At 38.4% G+C, this 5,203-nt stretch overlaps 1 long non-coding RNA gene across 1 annotated transcript; it reads left to right on the top strand.

The window, feature by feature from the left end:
* Nucleotides 1-158: 158 nt before the first annotated feature.
* Nucleotides 159-1,470, top strand: LOC135315482 (uncharacterized). Its single transcript, XR_010374972.1, has 2 exons — nt 159-745; nt 1,391-1,470. It is a non-coding gene; the product is annotated as an uncharacterized LOC135315482 (long non-coding RNA).
* Nucleotides 1,471-5,203: the final 3,733 nt, after the last annotated feature.

A 5,203-nucleotide genomic window follows, 5' to 3' on the forward strand; every position in this document is an offset into this window, starting at 1 on the left:
GGCAGCTGGAGCCGTACTGAAGCGCGCCGCGAGCTACCGGCCAATGGGGGCGGGCTCTGCGCATGCGCAGCATGCCCGTGGGTGAAGGGGGCGGGCCTCGAGGCGCATGCGCATTCAGCAGGGCGCAGGGTGGGGCTGGGGCGCATGCGCGGCGGTGCGTGGCGGGAAGTGGTTTGGAACGCGGTGTTGGGTGGGATGAGGATCGCCGTTTACAGTGGGGCGATTCGGGGGGGTGTTGGTGATGGTGGCGGCGGCGGCTGGTGAGGCTGCGCGGCTCCCTCCGGGCTCTCGGCTGGGTGGAAAGAGGCGGGCATGTTTTTTCTCGGATGGGGGTTTTGTGTCAGGTGCAGCCGCGGGCTGCCGGCTTGGCCGAGCCGCTGAGGGAGCCGTGGCCGGGAGCTCAGCGGAACTGTAGAGGCTTGAAGGAGTCTGTGAGGGAGAAACGCATGGAGTGGGAGGGTCGGGAAGGATATACTAGCCTAGTCTTACGTTGAGAGATTCGTTATATCCCCGCCCACACCTTTCCTCTGGGAAGAGAAGCTAGCTCCTGTACTCGGGGCCACACTGGACTCTTTCTCACTGTATTTTCTTTCCTTTATTTTATTTTTTGACTCTGTCTGTCCGCACATCGCTGTCCTGGGCCGTGCCAGCTGTCTCTTGCTTGCAGCAGTATCCTGTCCACGTCTTTCTGCTGAGAAGGTGGATAGATGAGGGCATGCCCTCCTCTTTTTAGAATGGAAGACAGGTGGGTGTGAAGGAGAGGTAATCGGTGAGCCAGTGGCTGGATCGCTTCTTTTACTGTGCGGTCTGCGGTACTAGCTTTAATATTCATTTTCAGGCCGGCCTTTAAGTCGTTTCTGAAACCTCTCCAAGGGTTTGTAATTTCAAAAAGCTTAAGCAGCTGATAACTTACAGTACATTAGTGTACAAACACTGTGAAATTATAAGTGTTACTGCACTTCCTATTAATTTCTTTATATGAAGTGTTAAATTTCAGAGTAGTTCTTTATCACAGGATTGATAAGCCTGCTTATTAATTACAGAGCTGCAATTTAGTCTGAAATTATTGTGCTGGTATTACAGAAACAGAACAACTTTATTTCTTTTTGTCAAGGCAGTAAACTTAACATTTCTAAGAGTAGAGCATTACAGATTTTAGCAGTTGTGTGGTTGTTCTGTTTTTTTTAACTTAATGTAGTGGAGAGAAGAACAACTGTAACTCCAGAATATACATTAGTGCCTTATTGCTTTTTTCACTTTCAATCCTGTATTGCACGCTTCAAAGTAATGTTTATATAACTTTTTGTTCACTCTGCTGAATCGAATGTACTGTGAAGCAGTGCTCATTTTTCCAGTATACACGTTAAAACTTCTTTGTTTTTTAATGCAGACACTTCGAACAAATGGATCCTGATCAGAAACAAAATTAAAAGTTATCAGATGAAAAAATAAAGGGAAATAATTCTTAAATGCCAGATTTTGTATTTTTGTTCACATAACTGCAAAGTAAGAACTAGAAAAATAACATAGCAAATATTTGAGTTCCATAAGTGTTCTGTTTTGCCAGAAATCTTCACTTTCTGGCTTTTTTCCACATCTGTGCAAGAAGTATTTCACAACTGATTTCAGTAAATCAGTGGAATGAGAGCAGAAAGCCTCTACTTAATGCTTTAGAGCTAAGAGCTCAAGTTAGAGAGAGGGTGTTTAACTTTTTGATACACATAAGAATAGAAACAGCTTGATGTTATTTAAAACAAAAAGCAGCACCCGAGATATCGTGATGTAGTTCCATGTAGAAAGGCCAATCTTCACTAAATCCATTCGATCTGTGCAGGAAAATAGTTTCTCAGTATCTGATCATGTATTCAGTGAGGCATTATTAGCTTAACCGAGCAACTATGCATACAGTAAGTTTTCTGTGAGAGTGGTCGTGTTCATTCTCTCTGCTGAAATGCTGTCTGAACATGTCTGTGCAGCTTATTCTGAGAAAGTGGGGACAGTTGTTTGGCTGTGTTTCATCACTTGGCCTTCTGCACATTTTTTTTTTCCTAATATCGTAGCAGTGGGCTCACAAGCACGCTGAAGCATTTGGTGTAGAGTGAGGTGGGCCACAGGGTGCCTCCTCTGCTTTTAGAGAAAAGTGTGATGTAGGAAAATGGAGTGAACCGCTTCTGGGAAGACGTTTGTGTTGTAACTGCACTGCAGAAAAGAAGTGAACTGAAGGGGTTATTGAATTTGTATCTGCTGAGAGTAAAAGAGCATTTTTCAGAATATTAAATTGGCATCATATCTTTTAATTAGTTGGACAGTTGTTTGGTTGTACGAAGCATTTGTTTCAGAGATAAGTGATGATTTGTGTGCTTATGACAACACAATTGTGGAAAAGTCTATTGTGAAATCTAATCAGTTGGAGTATGAGACGTTTTCTTCATAAGTTTTCTGTTTATATTTTTGAGTACAAAGCTTATTTACAGTCCAAGAATAGTAAAATGCATACTATATCTTGGGTTTTCTTCCGGTTTGTGAGGTTTGTGAAAGCTACTCGTATTTTAACCACCAAGTATAACATAGCCATCAATGTTTCATAGCAGTAATTTCAAGAGTTTATGCAAGGGTAGGGCTATGATATCTTTTTCACTTCCAGAAATGGACAAAAAACCAAAATTCCTGTGCCTTCAAGAAAGAAAACAGAAAACCTGTAATCTAAAATATTTTAGTCTGAGGGAAAGCCAGAGACCACAATGTAACTTGTAATTGTTTAGAAGAATCTTGTGGAATCATAAGGTTCTCTTGTTAAGAGAGGGCCATAAATTCTTGAAACTCTCATAACGCTTCATCTTTCAAGAATAGTTAAATTTTACTTTCTTACACTTAGGTTTCAGGAGGAATACTTTATACTTAATTCTTTAAATGATAACGTATATAAGTTGTTTAGTGTCCTCTTTATTTTGCTAGAAAACATCAGCTCATAAGTAAGGTCCTTCTAAGCAAGGTGTGACACAGTGAATGCAATCACTTCATTGCCTAATAACTTACAAAGTCAACATCAGAGGAAAAAGTTTTAGAACGTATAGCAAGATCTAAGTAAAATAATCTTCATAGCCCTAGAGGAAGAAGGCTGATATATTTGGTCTGGTATGCAATTTTTAATAAAGAATGTGCCTGTTTCCTGGTTTCTGTCTCTTCTGACTATTTTGCATAGGATACTTCCAGAGGTTGCCACATCAAGTTAGAGAGAGTACAGCAGGCAAAGAGGTGATTAGCAGTCATTCAGCCAGGTAGTGCAAACAAGGAAAAGCAGATGGTAATCTCCTCAGCTCCACATTTTAAATAGGATGTCAAGACGCTGATTTCAGGGACTTCTGAGCTGTTAACTTTGTGTGTTACAGCAATTTATTATCAACTTCATTGTAGTCTTCTACTAGTGATGTGTATTCTATAAACAGCAAGCATATAATCCTCCTCTACAATACTGTTTTTCATTAGCCAGAAAGAGTAAAGAATCTTGGGTGGGGGTATCTTTTAAGTACAGATTAAAAAAAAAAATTGCTGTGTTAATGTTACATTTTACTATAGTATAACCAAATGGCACTGTGTGGAAAGGCAAAAATACTTCATCATTGTAATATCTCAGGTAGTTAAGGTGCTGTGATTCCTGTAGCTAGTTTTGGAAAGCCTTATTGTGTCAGCATGACTGACTGCAGTAAGACCAACAGTACAAATAACCAGTGATGCTGTTCTCTAGTTATGCTGTTTTAACACATTTGGAGAAAAAAAAAATTATTAGTGGTCTTATTTAAAATTGACTTTAAGTATCATTTACTAAAACAATAATATTGCTTTTATCTCAACAAAGTGTATTTATTACTGTTAGCAGAACTGCCCTCTAAGGAACTGAAGTTTTAAAAATTGTATTTTGTAAGAAAATACTTTTTGGTCCTTTTAAAATAACTTTTTCTTCAGAGTGAAGGTCATTGGATTCTTGTTTTAGCTTTGTTTAATTGTTACTACTAAGTTTTCTGTTTCTTTTGAATCTGATCCATATTTAGATTATAGTAATTTTTTTGTTTGGAAATTTATAAAATGGCATTATTTTAGACAACAAGAAGAATATTTTTAGTCTGAACTTTGAACAGCTTTGATTACTGTCTGAACCTGGAGAAATTGTTGCTAATTTCTGTTGTGTTGAATTATTTCTAGGTTTGTTTCATAGATGCAGTGAGGATGGGGGAAACAGCATGAGTCCCTCTTTATCTCAGGTTGCTCAACTGAATTAATTTACATACATATTAAAAGTTACAATACAAGCAAGCATCCTGCTCTATTTGTAGCTCTCTGGAGATGAAGAATCCACTTCCTCATCTTATTTAGTCTCTAACATATTTTGCTTATAGTTTGTATTCAAGTTCTTGGCTATTATTTCCCTTTCTCCAGAAGAGTACTCATTGTGGACATGGTAAGTTCTTCTTTCAGTGTGCTTAAGAAGATGGAAATATGATTTGAGTACTATATAAGTTATCACAGTTCTCAGATTCCTCTATAAGAAACTTTTCCAGCCTTCTAATACTTATTTTGCAGCTTTTTACTGTATTGTTTCTTGGGTTTGCCTGTCGTGTTTTAAAATATGGACCCCTAAGTTGTGTTAGTGTTGGCTAGGTCAGTACTATATAGCTGTGCAATTCCTCTGTACTCTTACATTGTTACTGTTTCTACAACCAAAGGTTATTCCTTTGCTTTACATTTACCTGGATTTTTTTTTGCAGTTTGATTTTTTTTTTTCTAACTTCTAGTTAATTTTTTACAGTGACTGCTTCTTTTCAGGTTATCTTTTGTAGTTGTGATGTACATTTCTTGCATATTGCAGCTTTGTTATTAAAAAGTATCTTGCTTGAGTGTAGGTGGCTTGAAGAATTTGCGTTGCTTTAGTTCTGTTAGAATTTACTGTTCTTTCATTGGTTTTGTTCTGTCACCTGTATGGTTTTCTTTGAGATGTTATATTTTCTTTATTTGATTCTTTAAAAAAAAAAGCAAAAGATGCTGGTCTGTGCAGTCAGCCTTTTCATTGGTAGGTCACATGGGGCTCTCTAGTTTCAAGTCAAGTTTTCATTATCACTCAACCTTATTTAGACGCAATTTTCTGGTAGTAGCACTGAATGTACTTTGAAATGATGACACATTCCCAAAGCTTGTGCTTTTCTTTGTT

Source organism: Phalacrocorax carbo, chromosome 12 (assembly GCF_963921805.1).
Source record: "Phalacrocorax carbo chromosome 12, bPhaCar2.1, whole genome shotgun sequence".
Classification (NCBI taxonomy): domain Eukaryota; kingdom Metazoa; phylum Chordata; class Aves; order Suliformes; family Phalacrocoracidae; genus Phalacrocorax; species Phalacrocorax carbo.